General features: G+C 37.1%; 2 pseudogenes; one reads left to right on the plus strand and one right to left on the minus strand.

Moving 5' to 3' along the window:
* Positions 1-472: 472 nt before the first annotated feature.
* On the plus strand, positions 473-1,485 carry LOC121476094 (annotated as a pseudogene).
* A 10,465-nt stretch (positions 1,486-11,950) lies between these two features.
* On the minus strand, positions 11,951-12,925 carry LOC121476095 (annotated as a pseudogene).
* Positions 12,926-22,189: the final 9,264 nt, after the last annotated feature.

Below are 22,189 nucleotides of genomic sequence, written 5' to 3' on the forward strand. Positions count from 1 at the left end.
TATCTTGTGATGAATAAATCATTATATACAGATTATAAGAGGAAATCTGATAAGATTTCAGTTTGTTTTGTGCATAGCAGCCAGGCTGTAACATAGCTAGCTCATGGACATGGAGGGGTTGAGGATGGGAAACTGGGAGATAGAGAACTCAGTTATTTAAGATGCTGTTGCACCAGAACAAGTGAAGGATGCTTAAAGCCAGAGATGGAGCATGTAAGTGAGAATGAGGAGCTATGTATGGCTTCTAGACATTGCTGAGGTGTGAGCAGGAACTTTTATTTATATTTGTGTTTATAATGATAATGTAGGAAATAAAAGCATAGGATTATATACTCTAAGTCAAGGCATTAGTGATTGATTTAATTATCTAATGTCCAACTTTTAGTGAAAGTTATTGTTGGTTCTGCCCACTGATTCTTACTTTCTGTAGTCTTCATAGAGAGACTCCTAAAGTAGGTATGTTTGGTGCTAACTTCACACCTTCCACCCCACTGTGTTCATCCTACTTGGCATCCCGGGACTGGAGAACTACCACGCCTGGTTTTCTATCCCCTTCTGCCACATGTCCATCACTGCAGTATTGGGAAATGAAGCCCTCATCCTTGTATTCAGTGAATGCACCCTCCATGAACCCATGTATGTTTTCCTATCCATGTTGGCTGGCACTAATATCCTGCTGTCCACCACCACTGTTCCCAAGGCCCTGGCTATCTTTTGGTTTCATGCTGGGGAGATTGCCTTTGATGCCTGCATCACTCAGGTGTTTTTCATACATGTTGCCTTTGTGGCTGAGTCAGGTATCCTGATGGCCATGGCATTTGACCACTATGTGGCCATTTGTACTCCCTTGAGATACATAGCCATCTTAATTCCTATGGCAATTGGAAAAATGACTCTGGCAATCTGGGAATGAAGCACTGGGACATGTTCTTGATCATATTCCTGTTGAAGAGACTGCCATACTGTCAAATAAATATCATTCCCCACTTATAATGTGAGCATATTGGGGTGGCCAGATTGGCCTGTGCTGACATCACTGTCAATATCTTGTATGGCTTCTCAGTGCCAATGGCATCAGTTTTGGTAGATATTGCACTCATTGGTATTTTCTACACTTTGATTCTCCGAGCTGTGTTTAGACTTCCTTCCCAGGATTCCCGGCACAAAGCTCTCAATACCTGTGGTTCCCACATTGAAATCATTCTCCTCTTTTTCATCCCATCCTTTTTTACTTTCTTGACCCATTGAAATATCCCCCACCATATCCACATCCTTCTGGCAAATCTCTAAGCATTAATTTGCCCCATGCTTAATCCCATCATCTATGGAGCAAAAACCAAGCAAATCAGGGACAGTATGGCTCATGTTATCTGTTGTGGGGAAGTCTTGAGAAAGTTTATGTTTCTTTCACAGTTTTCTCTTACTAGCAGGAGAAAAAAAGAACTTATTGACCAAGACCCCAATTTTAGTACTTTAGTGTTTTGAAGCAGAAAGGCTGCAAATAGGCTTTAGAATAAAATATACTTGGAGTCAAATCCTAACTCCCTTACTTCCTGATTTTTGACCATAGTTAGATTCCCACCTTTTGGAAACTTAGTCCTAACCTATAAAGGAGAACCAATTGTACCTATGCTGTAAGGGTTTTGTAAAGATTAAAATCTGGAAACTACTTGGTACATTGCTCAGCACTTAGGGGGTGCTCAATATTAGCTCTCATTCTAACTTGAAGTTTGTTACCCAAGCAAGATGCTTTAGATTTGATGTATGTGAGATTTCCGATATTTTCAGAGGCTGTTCTGCCTTCTGCTTACCATCTAAGACTGTGTGATAGCCATCATCATCATCTCCAACATAATTGCCATCATAACCACAAATGCTGTATAAATCAATTTAGGTAAAAGGCATTAAAAATGCTTTTTTTTTTTTTTTTTAAAGTAAGCTGTTGAAAAAGACTAAGGATTGAAATCATTGAAAAATGATTACATTTTATATGCAAGGAACTATCACTATTATTATATTAAATAAATTTCTTGGGCAGCCCTGGTGGCTTAGCAGTTTAGCACCACCTTCAGCCCAGGGCATGATCCTGGAGACTCAGGATCGAGTCCCACGTCAGGCTCCCTGCACAGAGCCTGCTTCTCCCTCTGCCTGTGTCTCTGCCAATCTCTTTCTCTCTCTGTCTTTCATGGATGAATAAAATCTTAAAAAACAAAAAACTAGCTTTAAAAAATAAATTTTTTAACTTTTGCAGAAAATGGTTGAGTGACATAGACATAGGCATTGCCCTCAGAGTTAGTTGTCTGAGTTGGATGCATGAACCAAGAACAAGTTATGAGTCCACAGTGATAATAGAGAATATGGTACAGCACACAAATACTCAGATGTTAAAAAGAGGAAATAAGGTAATATCCTGTGATTCTGTGTCTTTTTCTATATCCATACTCTCTCCCCTAATCAGAGACAGTTGTATGGCTTTAAATTCCATTTCTAAATTAGAATGACCTCCAAATTGGTATCTCCAGCCTTGAATTTTTCTTTAAAATCATATATTCAACTGTTTCTTGACATCTCTAGTTATATGTCTTATGGCATCTCAAAATAAACATGTCTGTAATTAGGATAGTTTAAGCTATACTTTATTTCAGTGAATTGATAAAGTTCATTTCTCTCTCATTTACAGTATAGTGTATATCAACAGAATCTATTCTCCATTAAGTAACCAGAAATTTTGGATCCCTCTGTCTTGTGAAGTGTCGTCGTATGCAACACGCGTTTCTCTAAGTTGTGAAAGCAGGGAAGAGAAATTATTTCCTTTTTGGTCTTTTTAAAAAAATATTTTATTTATTTATTCATGAGAGAGAGAGAGAGAGAGAGGCAGAGTCACAGGCAGAGGGAGAAGCAGGCTTCACTCAGGGAGCCGTATGTGGGACTCCAACCGGGGACTCCAGGATCACGTCCTGGACCGAAGGCTGTGCTAAACCGCTGAGCCCCCCGGGCTGCCCTGGTCTTGAAGTGATTTGTTATTTTTGCTCACTTTTTCCTTGATGAGCACATTGTCTTAACAAGGCCATAACTCAACTGCAAGGGAAGGTTGGAAATGTAGGGAAGCTCATGGGTTTGCAGTGAATGCTGTCTGAGCGTGTGATCCATGATCCACCCATGCTTTTTTTTTTTTTTCACCCATGCTTTTGATCACCTAATATTTCTGTGTTCTCTCTTCTTCCCATATTAGAACGCATTCAAATCATCTCCACTGTAGAAACCCCAAAGTCCTATCCAGGCACTTCACCCAGCTCCAAGTGTAGGATCTTCAGCTGATACACAAGAATTTCTCCATCAGATTTGTTTCAGTCTTTTCTTGGCCTAGAGACCTGATTTATTTATTTTAAGAAATATTTTATTTTTTAGTATTTTTAAATATTTATTTATTTATTCACGAGAGACACACAGACAGAAGTAGAGACATAATCAGAAGAAGAAGCAGGCTCCCTACGGGCAGCTGATGTGGGACTCCACCCCAGGACTCCAGGATCATAATCTGAGCCAAAGGCAGACACTCAGCCACTGAACCAGCCATGTGCCCTGAGACCTATGATTTAAAAGGAAATTTATGTGCTGACTTCTCACCCCCTTATTAATTATATGATAGTGTGACAGAAACATTTAACAACAACTTCTTCCATTTGGAAAGATGATGAATATGAGGCATACAATGGTCATTATTTCATAGCAATTTTGAAGTCCCCATTGGGCAGACACTGGGAATACTCTCTGTGCCCTGGATTTGGGGGAAGTTTCTCTTTTTGTGGGGAGGTGGTGGGTGGAAGAAGTTTCTTGATAGAGTCTCTAGCAGAAACTCTCTTGTCTATTCCTTACTGTGACTCATGAAAGCATCTCTCTGGAATCTTTTTTCTTTTCTATTATCTTCTTATGTCGTATCTAAAATAGGAATTGGGGGAATATGTCCTTCTTGGGGACAGTAGAGGTTTCTCAGTCCATTTTCTGGTGTTGAAATGTTTTATCTCAAGAGTTAGATTAACTCTTAAGTAGTCAAGGGATTTCTTTTTTTTTTTTTTTTTAAGATTTTATTTATTTATTCATGAAAGACACAGAGAGAGAGAGAGAGAGAGGCAGAGACACAGGCCGAGAGAAAAGCAGGCTCCATGCCGGAAGCCTGATGTGGGACTCGATCCGGGACTCCAGAATCATGCTCTGGGCCAAAGGCAGGCACTAAACCACTGAGCTACCCAGGGATCACAGTCAAGGGATTTCTTAGCTGAGCTCTTGATTTTTTTTTTTTTTTTTTTGGCAACATAAGTTGGTTAAAAACCTAGTATGTTTCTTATGTACTTGGTTCCACTTATGTGCCAATAAACACATTTCAAATCTTTTAAAGACATAATTCTCCAAATTTTTCTATTTTTCCCTTTATCACTTCCATGTATATCTCTGAACTAAATGGAGGCTACTTTGGGACTCTGATGCCTTAGTGGGAAGGTACCACCTTTAATTTGACCTTTGCTCTCAGTTGTTATCCATCTGAGATGTTTATTGGAGAGTACACTCATAACATGATCTTTATCTTTTGGCAATTTAATTTACTGAGAAATTTTGCTTGAAGCTTTAAAAAGTCATTTCTTACTGTTTGGAAGCAATAATATTAGGATACATGGCAAAGAGGGATTAAGGTTGCTAATCAGCAGGTATTATTCTGAATTATGTGGGTGGAGCCAATGTAATCATAAGGGCCCTCATAAATAAAAGAGGCAGACAGAAGGGAAAGTACCAGTGAAACAAGTCAGAAAGAGAAAAACAAATACTGTATGACATAATCTATATGTGGAATATAAAAAAAACAAAGTCATAGAAACAGTAGAATAGTGGTTACCACGCATGGTGGTGATTAATGGGGAGATGTTGGTCTAAGAGTACAAACTTCTAGTTTTAAAAAAGTAATTTCTGTGGATCTAATGCACAACATGGCAATAATACTGTATTATATACTTGAAAGTTGCTAATAGAGTAGAACTTAAATATCCTTGACACTAAAAAGAAATAGTAATTATGTGATGTGATGGAAATGTTAGCTAACTCTATGGTGGCAATCATTCTGCAATATATATCAAATCAACACATTGTACACTTCAAACTTATAAAATGTTGTATGTCAATTATATCTGAATAAAGCTGGGGAAAATGACATTTGGAGGAGACCCACTAGTAGTCCCATTCAACCTGCTATATTATCATTTTTTCCTTTCTGAATGAATAGCAAATAATGCTTTATTGTGTCAAATATGTGAAAATTTGAAGTTGTATTATTAATACAGCCACTGAATTAGTCTGATTTTTGGAGTTTTTGAATGTCGAGGAGGATATCTAACTAATAATTTTATGAAGATTAAATGAGACTTTAATTATGGTAATTTTTTAGCTGCCAGATACTCTATTATTCTTATGCTACTGCCAGGGGGACACATGAAAGATATTGGGTTAATCTCAAGACTTCATTGGTGGAAGAATCACTCTGACCTGCTGGAAAAGGATGCAGCTTTTCTCCTTACTGCTGCCTCTCGTGTTCACCCATCCCAGTTTAAGGGCTGATTACTCGTGGCTCTGCTGTGGGTTTTCAGCCTCCATATCCTGCCCTGCATTGGACCAGTCTGGCTGGTCACCTCATGGTTCCTACCATTGCTCCACATCCATCCAGAATCAGTCTTCTAAGCAGCTGATGCCCAAGTGTGGATTCATCCATAAGCTTCCCGAAGGCTCCCTTCAGTGAATGGTCCAGAACATAAAAAAAAAAAAAAAAAAAAAAAAAAACACTGGGAAAGACTACATTTACTATAGACCTGTGACACACAGATTTTGTTAGGCAGCTGTGAGGTGCTAGTCCTGTGCTAGGTATACTGTTTTATTTCGTAGTTTCCCCTTGTAATTATAAAGACTAAAAAAAAAAAAAAAGATTTACTTATTTACTTATGAGAGAGAGAGAGAGAAGGAGACAGAGACAAAATGAGAATGAGTAGGAGGAAGGACAGAGGGAGAAAATATCTAGGCAGGCTCCTACTGAGCATGGAGACTGCCTTGGGGCTCAGTGTCACCATCCATGAGATCAGGACCTGAGCCAAAACTGAGAGTCAGATGCTCAACCAACTGAGTCACCCAGGTGCCCCTATAATTATAAAGTCTTGTAAATATGCTTTTTATGGACTGCATTTTATTTTTTGAGTAATGATGCAATGAACATTTTTCTTAATAAAATTCACATCTTTTTACAGATTATTTTCTTTAAATAAATATTTAGGATGGATTAATGGTTTTATTTATTTTCTTTATTCTTTTTAAATTTTCTATTTCATTGATTTCTGTTCTCTTTTTATTATTTCATCTATTTGCTTTGGTTTTAATTCTTCTAATATCTTAAAATAGAAGCTTAGATTTCAGATTTGAAATTTTTCTTCTTTTTAAATACAGATATTTAAAGCTACAGTTTTCAAAAAAAGAATAAAGCTGTAGTTTTCCATTTTTGTGTGCTTCAGATACATTCCATACATTTTCATATGTTGCATTTTAATTTTCATGTTATTTAAAATATTTTATAATTCCCATTATAATTTTTTTTAACCTACGGTTTATTTAGAAGTGTGTAATTTTATTTCTAAGCATCTGGAGATTCTTTGAAATATTTGTTTTGAATTTCTTTTTTTATAAAGATTTTATTTATTTATTCATGACAGACACACAGAGAGAGGCAGAGACACAGGCAGAGGGAGAAGCAGGCTCTATGCAGGGAACCCGATGTGGGACTCAATCCTGGGACTCCAGGATCACACCCTGAGCCAAAAGCAGACATTCAACCACTGAGCCACCCAGGTGCCCCTTGTTTTGAATTTCTAATTTAATTCTGTTGAGATCATAAAATATTTTATATGGTATCAATCTTTTAACTTTTTTTTTTTTAACATTTGTTGAGACTGGTTTTATCATGTGGTATTTGATTTATCCTGGAATATTTAAATGTACCTGAAAGATGTGTATTCTGCTGTCATTGGGTGGAGTGTTATAAAAATATCAAATATCAAATTGGTCAATAATGTTGTTCAAGTGTTCTGTATTCTTGCTGATATTCTGTTTAGTTATTCTATTAATTATTGAGGTTGGCATATTGAAATCCTTAACTATTGTTGTTGAGCTGTTTTTTCTCTAAATTATGTAAGATTTGCTTTAAGCATTTTGGGGCTTTATTGATAGGTGCCCACATTTATAGATGATATATCTTTTTAAGGTATTTGTTCTAGCATTATTAAATGACTCTAGAAATATTTGTTTTAAGGTCTATTTTATCTGACATTAATATAGTCAGTCCAGCACTTACGATTTTTATCTGTATAGCTTATATTTTTACTTTTTAAATTTTAAACTATTTGTACTTTCAGAATTCTTTTTTTTAATTTTATTTTTAATTTTATTTTTTAAATTTTTATTTATTTATGATAGTCATCACAGAGAGAGAGAGGCAGAGACATAGGCAGAGGGAGAAGCAGGCTCCATGCCCTGGGAGCCTGACGTGGGATTCGATCCCGGGTCTCCAGGATCGCGCCCTGGGCCAAAGGCAGGCGCTAAACCGCTGCGCCACCCAGGGATCCCTCAGAGTTTCTTTCTTTCTTTCTTTCTTTCTTTCTTTCTTTCTTTCTTTCTTTCTTTCTTTCTTTCTTTCTTTCTTCTTCTTCTTCTTCTTTCTTCTTCTTCTTCTTCTTCTTTCTTTCTTCTTTCTTTCTTTCTTTCTTTCTTTCTTTCTTTCTTTCTTTCTTTCTTTCTTTCTTTCTTTCTTTCTTTCTTTCTTTCTTTTTCTTTCTTTCTTCTTTCTTTTTCTTTCTTTCTTCTTTCTTTCTTTCGATTTTATTTATTTATTCACGAGAGGCAGAGACTCAGGCAGAGAGAGAAGCAGGCTCCATGCAGGGAACCCGATGTGGGACTCAATCCAGGGACTCCAGGATCACACCCTGAGTTGAAGGCGACGCTCAACCACTGAGCCACGCAGGCGTCCCTTTAATCCCTGCATATTTGATGTTATTGTTTATATGTTTGGATTTGTATATGCCATTTTGCTTTTTGTTTCTGTATGTCTCAGGTTCCTCCAGGTTTTGCTCATCTATTGCTTTTACTACCATTTTACTTATTTTGTATGAAATAAAAATTTTATTGTACCATTTTAATCCTTTAATTCTTAAACTGTGCTTTGGTTATTTTCTTAGATATTGCTTTATGAATGCACCTCTTTTTATCACAATTTACTTTACATGAATGAAAACTTGATTCTGATAGAATATAAGAACTTTGTTCCAAAATATCTAGATTACCTCCTCCTTCTTTGTTCTCACTGTTGCATAAATATTATATCTTTATGTGTTACAAACCCACTAACACAGTTTTGTTATTATTGCTCTATATAGTCTTATGTCTTTTAAAGAAGTTTTGAGAGAAAAAGATAAAATATATATTTATTTATACAGTCATTATGTTTGCCACATATTCACCATTTTTAGTTTCTTCATTTCTTCCTATGGATTCAACATACTGTCTGGTGTTACTTGCTTTCCTCCAAGATTTTCTGTAGTATTTCCTATAAGGAAAGTCTGTTGGCAGTGAATTTCCTCAGCCTTTTTTTTTTTTCTGTTTGTGATTGTTTTATTTTGCCTTTATTTTTGAGGGATAATTTGCTGGATATAGAATTCTTGGTTGAGACTAAGAACTTTCAGAACTTGGGATATGTCATTCTATTGCCTTCTGGCCTCCAGGTGTCATTATCAATTGTAATGGGTGTTTGTGATGCATTATTTTTCTCTTGTTGCCTTTAAGATTGTTTTGTCTTTGTCTTTAGTAGGTTGACTCTTAGTGTGTAGATGTAGATATCTTTGTTTTTATCATAGCTGGGACTCTGATGTTCTTCAATATGTAGATTAATGTTTTTTTATTAAGTGTTTTTGATTCTTCAGTATTTTCTTCAGCCCCATTCTTGGTTTCTCTTATCCTTCTGAGAATTGCATTTCACATATGTTGGTATTTTGTTGTGTCTCAGATCTCTGAGTCTCTGTTCCTTTTTCTTTAACTATTTTTTTCTCTTTGTCCTTCAGATTTACTTGCAAATTCACTGTTGTTCCCCCCCCCCCCAGTTATCCTACTTTTCAATTCCAAAAATTCCATTATATATATATGGTTTATATCTCTTTATCAAGATTCTCTGCTTGTAGTCACTGTCCTCCTATCTTTTTTAATTCTTTAAGTATGGTTCCCTTTAATTCTTTTAACATATTTATAATATCTTCTCTGAAATCTGTCTTTGATAAAAGCAATATCTGGGTTCACTGAGAGTCCATTTTGATGACTGCTCCATCCCCCCCGCCCCACCATAGGTCTTATTGTCTTCTTTCTCTACATGTCTCCTACTTTATTTAAATAAACAACTTTTTAAAACTATTCATTTTAAATACTTTTTTTTCCTGATTTCCCCCCCCCCACAAGTGTTGTTGCTGTTTTGTTTTTTTAAAGTAACTTTTCCTGGCATCTGTGAAACCTGTCTCTCCCACAGTGCTCACCTGACTTCTCTGCTTGAAAGTTTTAAATTTAAAATTTTATTATTAAGCCTAGAATTTAATGAGTTTCCCTGTGATTAGTAGGCTACCAGTGATTTATCTTAGTAGATAAATAGCTTAGTAGCTTAGTAGGCTACCAGTGATTTATCAGATGTTGTGTCTAAATACCTTGAGCCAGTAATAGTTGACTCCTCTGCTGTGGATTTGTGTTCAGCTTGGAATGTGCTTACATTCAAAGTTTAGGCAATTTTTAAGTCTGCTCTGGCTTTAATTTTCCATCAGTCTTCTCAAGTGTTTTCTGCACTTAGCTTCTGGGCAGTTTAGGATGTGTGGAGAATTTGGGGTCTCTTTGTTCTCCCTTGAATGTCTGTACAAACTTCTAGTCAGTGGGGTATGTGTAAGAGCTAATCAAAGCCTCTAAGCTTCTCTCATTGCTAATATCTCCTTGTGAACATCTGGCCAGTCTTCTAGTCTGCTGCTAACCCCAGTCAGGACACAATTCTCTGGCTAGGATGACTGCAGGGCTTTTCCCTTCACCCTGGAAAAGGGTTTTCCACTCTTCATTCATTCCAAATAATCAGCCTCTCTGACAATGAAGCTGCAAATTTACACCCAGTCTTTCACTGGTGAAATTGTCATACTGACCAAGTGGGATTGGAAGAGGTTACATGGGAGTCACTCCAGGCAAGAACAAAAGAGTCCTGTGTCTCCTACCCAACATTTGGCAGCTATTCAATAAATGCCTCTCAATATGTAGTTTTTCCACTGGGTGGTATCCAGAACCATGATGTGAGTATTTCTGATAATTATTTCTAATTTTATAGTTTCCTAGGAAGAAGATTTATGACTTCTCCACACTGTCATACCACTTTCTATTCCCTAAAAATTTCTTTGTGGTAGGATGAATACATTTCCTCAGTATTTTTGGCCAAGCATGCTCCATACTGAGACTCCCAACTTGACAGCCCTTTACCTTGTACTTACATGCTTCATCTTATGAAAAATACTCTTCCCAAAGTCTTCCCACCTTCCTCACACCTTCAGCCATGTGGGGACTGTGAACAATCTACTACCTGGTGGCAGTCCAGATAAAATTTAGGTCACCAAGTTAAGTTTGAATTTTAGATAAACAATAAATAATTTTTTAAGTACGAGTAGATACCAAATGTTGCATGGCATGTACTATTACTAAAAAACATTTGCTATTTTTCTGAAATTAAAATTTAACTTATGTTCTGTATTTTTATTTGCTAAATCTGGCAACCCTCCCTTGTCCATCTGGATTTTGATACTGGTCCCAGGACATCAGTTCTACTTCATCCCAACACATACTCTCTCTCTTAACTGATGGTGAGATTTCCCCTTGAGAATTTTTCTATGATCTTTGATGCAGATAGGTCTAGACTCTGTTGGGATCATCATCCACTCTTTGAGAAAAGGCATATATTAAAATCTAAAATGAAGAGATTATAGGGGCAGGTGGTCTCATTACTTCTCTTCCAGAAAGCTTTCTTGGATCAAATAAAAATTGGCTCTGTATATAGTGAGAAAGATCAGCCTTTGTCAAGTCACAAAATAATATATGTTATATGCTTGCCACATATAATTAATTTTTATTATACTGATCTCTAGAAGAAAGTCTGCTGCCTGCAATGTTAGACAAGCATCTGGCAACATTTAAAAAATAAAATTGTATTGCACATACTATTGTTTTACACTTTGAAGTGTATGATTCAATGGTTTTTAATATATTCATAGATTTGTGCAACTATCACCATTATATAATTCCAGAACACCTTCATCACCACAAAAAGAAATGTTATCTAAGAGCATTGATCACTCTTCTCCCACACCCAACATTCTCAGTCCCTGACAAACACCAATCAACTTCTATCTCTATAGATTTGCTTATTAAACACAATTCCCATAAATAAAATTATACAATATATGACCTATTATGTCTGGCTTCTTTCAATTAACATGATGTTTTAGGTTCATCCACATTGTAGCATGTATCAACACTTCATTCATTTTTATTGTTGGATAATATACCAAAATGTGGATATACCTCATTTTATTTATCCATCCATCAGCTGATGCATGTTTGAATTATTTCTAAGTTTGTAGGTTTTAAATGTAAATTGATTCCATTAAAAACAAGTATATAGTTCCATTTAGTCAGGAACTGCCTCTCATATCTATTTAATTTACAGCATTTTTATTTCTAGACAGTGTGAATTTTTGTTGGCTAGCAAATTGTATTTCCTAATGAAAGAGGGAAATTGGACTGCAGCCTGGGTTTTCAAAACCTGTGCTCTTTTGTAACATGACATATCACATTCTTTAAGTTTGTGTCATTTTGGGGACACATTCTTTTCTATCTCAAATACCCTCCAGAAGCCTACTCTGAACCCCTGAGCCCTAAGAGCATATACCATGGGGTTGAGGGCTGGGGAAATGACAATGTTGAGCACATTTAGAAGAACAGGAAAGATGGGAACTGCTTTTCCAGCCAGATGAGCTATAGATACCATCACAATGGCTGTGTAGAAAAAGAAGATGAAGATGAGATGGGAACGGCAGGTGCTCAGAGCCTTGATTATTGCCTCAGTAGAGTGCAGCGCCAGCACAGAATGAAAGATTAGAGCATAGGAAATAAAGACTAGAACCTTGCTACTTCCACCCAGGACCCATGCCAAAGCCAATTGATAGAACATATTAATGGTAATATCATCATGGGCCAAGCCAGTAACCCCTGGGTTGGAGCACATGCAGTGCTCAATTTCATTCCTGGAGCAATAGTGTCTCTGGGCAGTATAGGCACTGGGATGGTCAACAGTACATTCCTAAGCACCATGAACACTGTGCTTTTACCACAAAAGCTTCAGTAACTATGGAGGAGTATTGAAGTGGGGTGGCAGATGGCTACATATCTATCCACAGCCATGCAGAAGAAGATGCCTGACTCCATGCTAATAAAACAATGAACAGCATAAATTTGAGTAAATCACTCAGGGAAGCTAATGGCCTGGACATCAAACCAGAATATGGCCAGAATCTTGGGCATGATGATTTTAGCCAAGCCGATGTCCACTATAACCAAGACACTAAGGAATTGATACATGGGCTCTAGAGGTTAGGCTTATGGTGAACAGTGATCACAGTAAGAATGTTGGCACCAAGAGCTGAGACATCTCAGAGCCAGGGACAGGCAGGGAAAGCCAGAGCTGCCATTCATGAATGCATGGAAGCCCCATCAGGATGAACTTAGACACTTGAAATCTTGAGCTGTTGGGTGCATTCTGGGAGATATCCCTATCTTGGGACATCTGAAACTGTAGTGTCTGTCTGTAGATAGAGGGAAATAAGAAGGGAACTTGGGTAAGTGTTCAGCTGTGATTCAGATTTAATTTAAAGATATAAGATTCACTCATAATCCCTTTCATCATGATATTACACCATGTCTCTTGTCTCTGGAAAATGTTCAGAAAAGAGTAACTGAGATCACCAAAATAGTCCTAAAAGGAAGATTACAGAAGAAACAAAATTAGTTACCAGCTTCAGGTCACTCAGTGGTATTTTTGTAGGTATTTTTGATGTAGACAAAGTAGGAGAGTATTCAGTCCTGAATATTCTGATTTCTCAGGAGGTAAAAATTAAGGATAGAATAGAGGTCTTCCAAGGAAGAACAAGAAATCAAAACAGAAATTACCATAATGGTTTTGTTTTGGATAGGGTTTAGATGTTTGCACAAAAACTCCTTTGAAAGAGGACTTTTCCAAATTTGAGGAAATTGAAGTTCATAGAAATTAAGTGATTTATTTGTGGTTACAATTTTTTAAAATTATTTATTCATGAGAGACACAGAGAGAGAGACATGAAGAGAGAGAGAGAGAGAGAGAGAGAGAGAGAGAGAGTGAGGCAGAGACACAGGCAGGGGGAGAAGCAGGTTCCATGCAGGGAGCCCGACATGGGACTCGATCCTGGGTCTCCAGGATCATGCCTTGGGCCAAAGGCAGTGCTAAACAGCTGAGCTACTGGGGCTGCTCCAGTTTTAAATGATAAACACACTGGAGCTAAAATCTTAGCATTCTGTATTTAGCTGCCATGCACATTTTGTTAAACTATTGCTGATGGCTTAATAAAAATGGTTATTTTAATTTTTAAATTCAATTAGCCAATATATATAGTGCATCATTAGTTTCAGATGTAGTTTTAAATAATTCATCAATTGTGTTTAACATCCAGTGTTCACCATGTCATGTGCTCTCCATAATGCCCATCACCCAGTTACCTCACCTCCTTCCCCACTTCCCCTTCAGCAACCCTGTTTCCCAGAGTTAAGAGTCTCTCATGGTTTGTCTCCCTGTCTATTATTTTTCCCCATTCAGTGGCCTCCATTTCCCTTATGATCCTCTACACTATCCCTTATATTTTGCATATGAGTGAAACCATATAATTGTCTTTATCCAATTGATTTATATCACATCTTCTTTTTCCATTCATCTGTCAAAGGACATCTTGGCTCCTTCCACAGTTTGGCTATTGTGGATATTGCTTCTATGAACACTGGGGTGCAGGTGCCCCTTCATTTCAATACATCTGTATCTTTGAGGTAAATACCTAGTAGTGCAATTGCTGGGTCATAGAGTACCTCTATTTTTAACCTCTCAAGGAACCTCCATGCTGTTTTCCAGAGTATGGAATGTATCAGCTTGCATTCCTACCAAGAGTGTAAGAGGGTTCCCCTTTCTCCACATCCTTGCCAACATTTGTTTTTTCCCATCTTGTTAATTTTAGGCATTCTAACTGGTGTAAAGTGATATCTTATTGTGGTTTGATTTGCATTTTCCTGATGACAAATGATGTTGAGCATTTTTTCATATGTTTGTTGGCCATTTGTATGTCTTCTTTGGAGAAATGTCTGTTCATGTCTTCTGACCATTTCTTGACTGGATTATTTGTTTTTTGGGTGTTGGGCTCGATAAGTTCTTTGTAGATCTTGGATACTTGCCTTTTATCTGATATGTCTTTTTTTAAATTAATTTGTTTTTTATTGGTGTTCAATTTGCCAACATATAGCATAACACCCAGTGCTCATCCCATCAAGTGCCCCCTCAGTGCCCATCACCCAGTCTCCCCAACCTCCCCCACCTCCCTTTCTACCACCCCTGGTTCGTTTCCCAGAGTTCTGTCTCTCGTGTTCTGTCTCCCTTTCTGATATTTCCCACTCATTTTCTCTCCTTTCCCCTATATTCCCTTTCATTATTTTTTATATTCCCCAAATGAATGAGACCATATAATGTTTGTCCTTCTCTGACTGACTTATTTCACTCAGCATAGTACCCTCCAATACCATCCACTCGAAACAAATGGTGGGTATATGTCATTTCTAATGGCTGAGTAATATTCCATTGTATAAGTATACCACATCTTCTTTATCCATTCATCTTTCATGGACACTGAGCCTCCTTCTACAGTTTGACTATTGTGGACATTGCTGCTATAAACATCGGGGTGCAGGTGTCCTGGCGTTTCACATCATCTGTATCTTTGGGGTAAATCCCCAGCAGTGCAATTGCTGGGTCGTAGGGCAGATCTATTTTTAACTCTTTGAGGAACCTCCACACAGTTTTCCAGAGTGGCTGTACCAGTTCACATTCTTACCAACAGTGCAAGAGGGTTCCCCTTTCTCCACATCCTCTCCAACATTTGTGGTTTCCTGCCTTGTTAATTTCCCCCATTCTCACTGGTGTGAGGTGGTATCTCATTGTTTTTTGATTTGTAGTTCCCTGATGGCCAGTGATGCGGAGCATTTTCTCATGTGCTTGTTGGCCATGTCTATGTCTTCCTCTGAGATTTCTGTTCATGTCTTTTGCCCATTTCATGATTGGATTGTTTGTTTTTTTGCTGTTGAGTTTAATAAGTTCTTTATAGATCTTGGAAACTAGCTCTTTATCTGATATGTCATTTGCAAATATCTTCTCCCATTCTGTAGGTTGTCTTTTAGTTTTGTTGACTGTTTCTTTTGCTGTGCAAAAGCTTCTTATCTTCATGAAGTCCCAATAGTTCATTTTTGCTTTTGTTTCTCTTGCCTTCATGGATGTATCTTGCAAGAAGTTACTGTGGCCAAGTTCAAAAAGAGAAATTAAGGAGTCAATCCCATTTACAATTGCACCCAAAAGCATAAGATACCTAGGAATAAACCTAACCAAAGAGGTAAAGGATCTATACCCTAAAAACTACAGAACACTTCTGAAAGAAATTGAGGAAGACACAAAGAGATGGAAAAATATTCCATGCTCATGGACTGGAAGAATTAATATTGTGAAAATGTCAATGTTACCCAGGGCAATTTACACGTTTAATACAATCCCTATCAAAATACCATGGACTTTCTTCAGAGAATTGGAACAAATTATCTTAAGATTTGTGTGCAATCAGAAAAGACCCCGAATAGCCAGGGGAATTTTAAAAAAGAAAACCATAGCTGGGGCCTCACAATGCCAGATTTCAGGTTGTACTACAAAGCTTTGGTCATCAAGACAGTGTGGTACTGGCACAAAAACAGACACATAGATCAATGGAACAGAATAGAGAATCCAGAAGTGGACCCTCAACTTTATGGCCAACTAATATTCAACAAAGGAGGAAAGACCATCCACTGGAAAAAAGACAGTCTCTTCAATACATGGTGCTGGGAAAATTGGACATCCACATGCAGAAGAATGAAACTAGACCAGTCTCTTGCACCATACACAAAGATAAACTCAAAATGGATGAAAGATCTTAATGTGAGACAAGATTCAATCAATATCTTAGAGGAGAACACAGGCAACACCCTTTTTGAACTTGATATGTCTTTTGGAAATATCTTCTCCCATTCCATAGGTTGCCTTTAAGTTTCGTTGACTGTTTCCTTTGTTGTGCAGAAGCTTTTAAGCTTTTTTAAAATTCATTTTTGCTTTTGTTTCCTTTGCCTTTGGAGTCATGTCTTGCAAGAATTTGCTGTGGCTGAGGTCGAAGACGTTGCTGCCTGTATTCTCCTCTAGGATTTTGATGGATTCCTGTCTCACATTTAAGTCTTTCATCCACTTTGAGCTTATCTTTGTGTATGGTGTAAGAGAATGGTCTTGTTTCATTTTTCTGCATGTGGATGTCCAATTTTCCCAGCACCATTTATTGAAGAGACTGTTCTTCTTCCATTGGATATTCTTTCCTGTTTTGTTGAAGATTAGTTGACAATAGAGTTAAGGGTCCATTTCTGGGTTCTCTAGTTTGTTTTCTTGATCTACCTGTCTGTTTTTGTGCCAGCACCACACTGTCTTGATGCTCACAGCTTTGTAATATAGCTTGAAGTCTGGCATTGTGATGCCTCCAGCTTTGGTTTTCTTTATCAACATTCCTCTGGCTATTTGGGGTCTTTTCTGGTTCCATACAAATTTTAGGATTATTTGTTCCAGCTCTGTGAAAAATGTCAATGGTATTTTGATAGGGGTTGCATTGAATATGTAGATTGCTCTGGATAGCATAGACAAAAATGGTTCTTTTAAAGTATAACCTTTTTTTCCTTTTTGATTACAAAAGTTAAATTGAAAACATATTAAAACCTATATTTTTCAATTTATTGATTTTTTAAATACTGAGATATGTAAGATAATTAAACCACTAACAACTTTCCTCCAACTTTCAGGTTTTAGAAGGCTAGAGTATTATTTTAAAAATACATAATACCATATATTTCCTTAAATGAATTTTAACATATACTAGATTTAATTACTATAATTACCATTGTTATTTTGACATTTAAATATTTAGATATTCATACTTAAGTGAATCCAATGTTCACCATATAACTTTTCCTAACAATACCTCCTCATTTGTGAGGTCTTTATTGCATGACTATAGAACATTTTCAAGTTATTTTAATAGCAAGGGAAAATAGGCAGTATATCTTGAGTGAATTAGAAGATCATCTTCAATTCAGAATTTTGATTATTATTTTCATTACCTTTTTTAAAACTGGTTTTAATGGTTCATTACAAAATATATAATTTGTTTATTATGAATAGATTTTGAACTACAGGAGGAAGAATATATTTGTATTGTTTTTTCTCCAGATAGCAAAACAGTAGTTTTAGTTTCTTTTCCCATTAGCTACTGATGCCTCCTTTTCTGTGCAGTAAGTTTTTATATGTACTAGGTCTATTTATTCTGTTCCATTTTTCTATTTGTGAATTGTGATGAGATTTCTATAGTGAGAAAGAAATTTAAAAGGAAGTCTCAATAGACTTTTACTCACATCTGATTGATCAGAAATGAGATTGATGTTCATTTCTAGTTCCAAGAAAGACTCAAAAATCAAGTCTTTTAGATGTCCAGCCTCTATGATAGTGGAAAGTTATGCAAAGGTAGGTTTGAATGGGTACTGGGTAAACTAACTCCCCGTAAAAACATAATATACGTTACATTATTTCATGCAATATTTTCAAAAATTGATAAAACATTGGACCACAAAAAAAGTTTCAAAACTTCCGAAGAGTGAATAGGTTCTAGAGATCTCTGAATCAACGTGACAAACTCAACACACCACAGGTTCCTACTCCCACTACAAAACCTAGCAATCACTAAGAATATGCAATAACATATCAATGAATGACATCAACTACTAACACAAAACAAATGGAGAGCTACTGATGAAAGACACACACACACACACACACACACACACACACACACACACACAAACAGGAAAACTCCAAAGATGAAAGGCAATTGTGATGGAATTGTCGAAAATGAAAGCCCAAACAGTGCATGGTAGATTCAGACTGAGAAATGTCTGACTAAGAAGAGCAGGGGACCATGAGAAAATCAACCCAGTGATAAATGAGTAGCACAGTAGAAGTAGCCAGATAAATCTCTCTTGCTGCACATACAACTCCTGAACCAAGAAATAGACCAAAATTCAAGAAACAGTGGTGGATATTCCAGAACATTAGACATTGGGTCATAAAACGTAGCAGTGACTTACATGGTTATAAAGGACCATACCCCATGAAGCATGGGGATAACCTGAAGAATAAATCAAGATATTAGCAAACCTCATATCTCTCTTAAAACAGGTTCCATGAAACAAAGACAGCAACATCCCAAGATTGCCTACTAGAAAGAAAACCAACCAACCAGAATCAAAAATGGCTTGGTACAAACTTGACAAAGGTTTCTTCCTGAATGTAAGCCCCTTGTCTCCCTTTTCTTAGGGCATTTGCTTCAGAAAACTTGTAAATAACAATGTCAATAGTGACAGCCAATCTCACTTTCCCCCTTTGGCTGATTTAATAAAATATTTTACATCGATAGTGGTGTTGGCTTTTTTCTTTTACAAATAAAACCAGTTAAGAATGCATTTTATATACTGCATTTTATATACTTCCAAGTCATTGAAGATTTGAGACTCATAATTCATAAAATCCTTTTATTTTGAGAATCTTTGCTTTATAATTTATTATTAAAAAATTACTTAGCTTGATCATTTACTCAACAAAGTTTTACTAAATGCCCCCTGTGTGCCTGATACTATGGCAGCCAAGGGGTTTTCTTTGCACATTCCCCTGGCTCAAGAGCCCCACTGTCTGCAATATGGTCACATTAGAGCTCAGCAGCAACTCTTTTCTCTCATCCCCACATACAGTTCTTAACCCCTGCCCAGGTGAAGAGACTGATGGAAGGTAAGGAAAGGCAAGTTGAGAAATCCAAGGACAGTGAACCAGATTCATAGACAGGGACAGAATCCTCAGAGGGGAACTACCTCCATTGAGTCCCATCCCAGTGTCTGTGATAGTGGCTGATTTACTTACTCCTGCAGGAGATTCCATGAAGATGCCCCTGGGCTGGTTCTTAACTTCTGGGCTGCTTCCCCTCTCCTGGCTGTTGCTGCCTATGCTGGGCCTTTTGTTCCTCAGAGCAGATATGTCCCTCTCCTACCACTCCTGGGGTTTTGGATGTAAATCACAGCTCTGAAATCACCTGGTCTTGATGTGACTGCCCCCTCCCCCCCCCCCGCCCCCGCCCCATGCCTGCAACATAACACTCCTCAGTGTCACCCAACTGCTCCTGGAGCAGGTTGTCTCACTCCAGCAGGAAGGGCCCCAAGTGATTTTGGATGCCTGCCTCAGCCACTCTGAGAACAAACCTAGTCCCAGGGCATGGGCCCAGCAGATAGACAGCTCTGCCAGGTTAAATTGTGTGTTTGCCTTTCTTGTGTCTAGGCTTGGTTTCCTCTCCACTGACTCTAGCAAATAGTCCATTCTGTTGTAATGGGACAGAAGAGGTCTTCAGAATCACTGGGCTATGCAAAGCCCCATGGGAAATCACAGAATTTATGGAAAAATGGAATTAGGAGCATAGTACTCAAAACAATAGTGGGATGCCTGGGTGGTTCAGTTAGTTGAGTGTCTGACCGATTTTGGCTCGGGTCATGATTTCCTGGGTCATTAAAAATAAGGCTCCATGCTCAGTGGGGAGTCTGCTTGAGATTCTCTTTTTTTTTTCCTGCTGCCCCTCTCCTATCCATATTCTCTCAAAATAAGTGAATAAATCTTAAAAAAATTATCAGTGACACATAAAAAAGAAAACTAGGACAAAACTTAGCAGAGTTTGACATGCTAAATGGTTAAAGAAATACAAATACTGCAATGAATACAACACTTTGAAAAGGACATGAGGTTTGCTTGTAGAAGTAGGAGGAAAGGTTACAGCTTGTGAGCTATGATGAAGTGATAAAAAGCTTTGTCTAAACTCAAAGTTGTGAAATGAGGGAAGGTAGCTGATAAGTGTTAGGAGTGTGTGTGTGTGTGTGTGTGTGTGTGTGTGTCTATCTCAGGACACTTATTCTCAGCTTGATGCAGTTTTCCGTTTGGATTTCACAAAGGCAAAGGTGAAATTCAGTTATCTTCAAATTGTTTCATAGCTTATCACTGGTGTCAGAGCATGTTTGTATATTCAAACCAAGTGATACAGCAGCAAGGACTGTATCCCTTTTTCCTGTGTCAATTGTCTTCTATTTTCCTGAATCTTTCAACTCAATAGTTGAAGATTCCAAAGACTGAAAACTTAAAAAAAAAATCTGTATTGCACACACTTATGCCTAAGTCTTTCCATGGCACTTCCCAGTCATACCCTGCATCACCAGGGTCTTTCTTTCACTGACTCAGCCTCTTGTAAGAATCATCTTTGTATATTGCTCTTACTTCCTCACCTTTATAATCTATGACTATAAAAATCTGTCCTATTGGTATATTGAAACTGCTTTTGCTAATGACTTCCATATTGCCTAATTGAATGAGCATTGCAGTAGATAGAGTACTAATAGGGAACAGATGGCCCACTCAAATTAGAATAATTTTAAAAACTTTTTAATTGAAGTATAATTGACATATAACATTATATTACTTTCAGGTGTACAGCATAATGATTCAACATGTGTATATATTGGGAAATGATCTCCAAAATAAATCTAGTTACCATCCATCACTATATATAGTTATAGATTTTTTTTTCTTGTGAGGAGGACTTTCAAAAATTATTCTCTCTTAGGAAGTTTTAAATACGCAGTACAGTATTATTAACTATAGTTACCATGCTGTCCATCACATTCCCAGGACTTACTTATTTTATACTTGCAAGTTTGTAATTTTGACTCCCTTATCACATTTTGCCACCCCATCCCTGCCTCTGGTTAACCACTTCCTCTGCCTGTTAACTGTATCAGTAAACTTTTTTCTTTTTTCTTTCTATGTATAAGTGCGATCACACAGTATTTGTCTTTCTCTATCTGACTTAATTTCACTCAGCATAATGCCCTCAATATCCATCATGTTGTAAATTGCAAGATTTCAGGTTTTTTTGGCTGAATAGTATTTCTCTCTCTCTCTCTCTATGTGTGTGTGTGTGTATGTTGTATCTTCTTTATCCATTCATCCATTGATGGACATTTAACTTGTTTCTATATCTTTGCTATTGCAAATAATGCTGAGATGAACATGTTGGTGCATACATGTTTTTGAAATAGTGTTTTTATTTTCTTTGGGTAAATACCAAGAAATGGAATTGATGAATTATGTAGTAGTTCTATTTTTAATTTTTTGAGGAACCTCCATACTGTTTTCAATAGTGGCTTTACCAATTTACATTCCCACCAGCAGTGCACAAGTGTTTCTCTTTCTCCACATTCTTGCCAATGCTAATTATTTCTCAGATTAGAACAATTTGAATATAATAATTCAAATTAATTGAATTGGAATAATTTGAGAAGGCTTTACTTACAAAGAGACTAGTATAAGGATGTCACTAGTAGGATCCTAAGTGGTATTGTAATTACCTAGGGCTAGTAACAGTGCTTGTGATCATCCCTAGATGTGAAGGCATGGGTCCTTAGAATCCTGAAGTAGAGAGTTGGCACAGAGAAATTTACCTTGAGAGGAGCTTTTCTGATTCTTAATTTCCTCTCTCTTTAGGTGTGAGTTTTGCTTATTGACTTTATTTCATGTTGATTTTGCTCAAATATCTGGTTGTATTTAGTGTTCAATAAAATT

This window comes from Vulpes lagopus, chromosome 15, assembly GCF_018345385.1.
Source record: "Vulpes lagopus strain Blue_001 chromosome 15, ASM1834538v1, whole genome shotgun sequence".
Classification (NCBI taxonomy): domain Eukaryota; kingdom Metazoa; phylum Chordata; class Mammalia; order Carnivora; family Canidae; genus Vulpes; species Vulpes lagopus.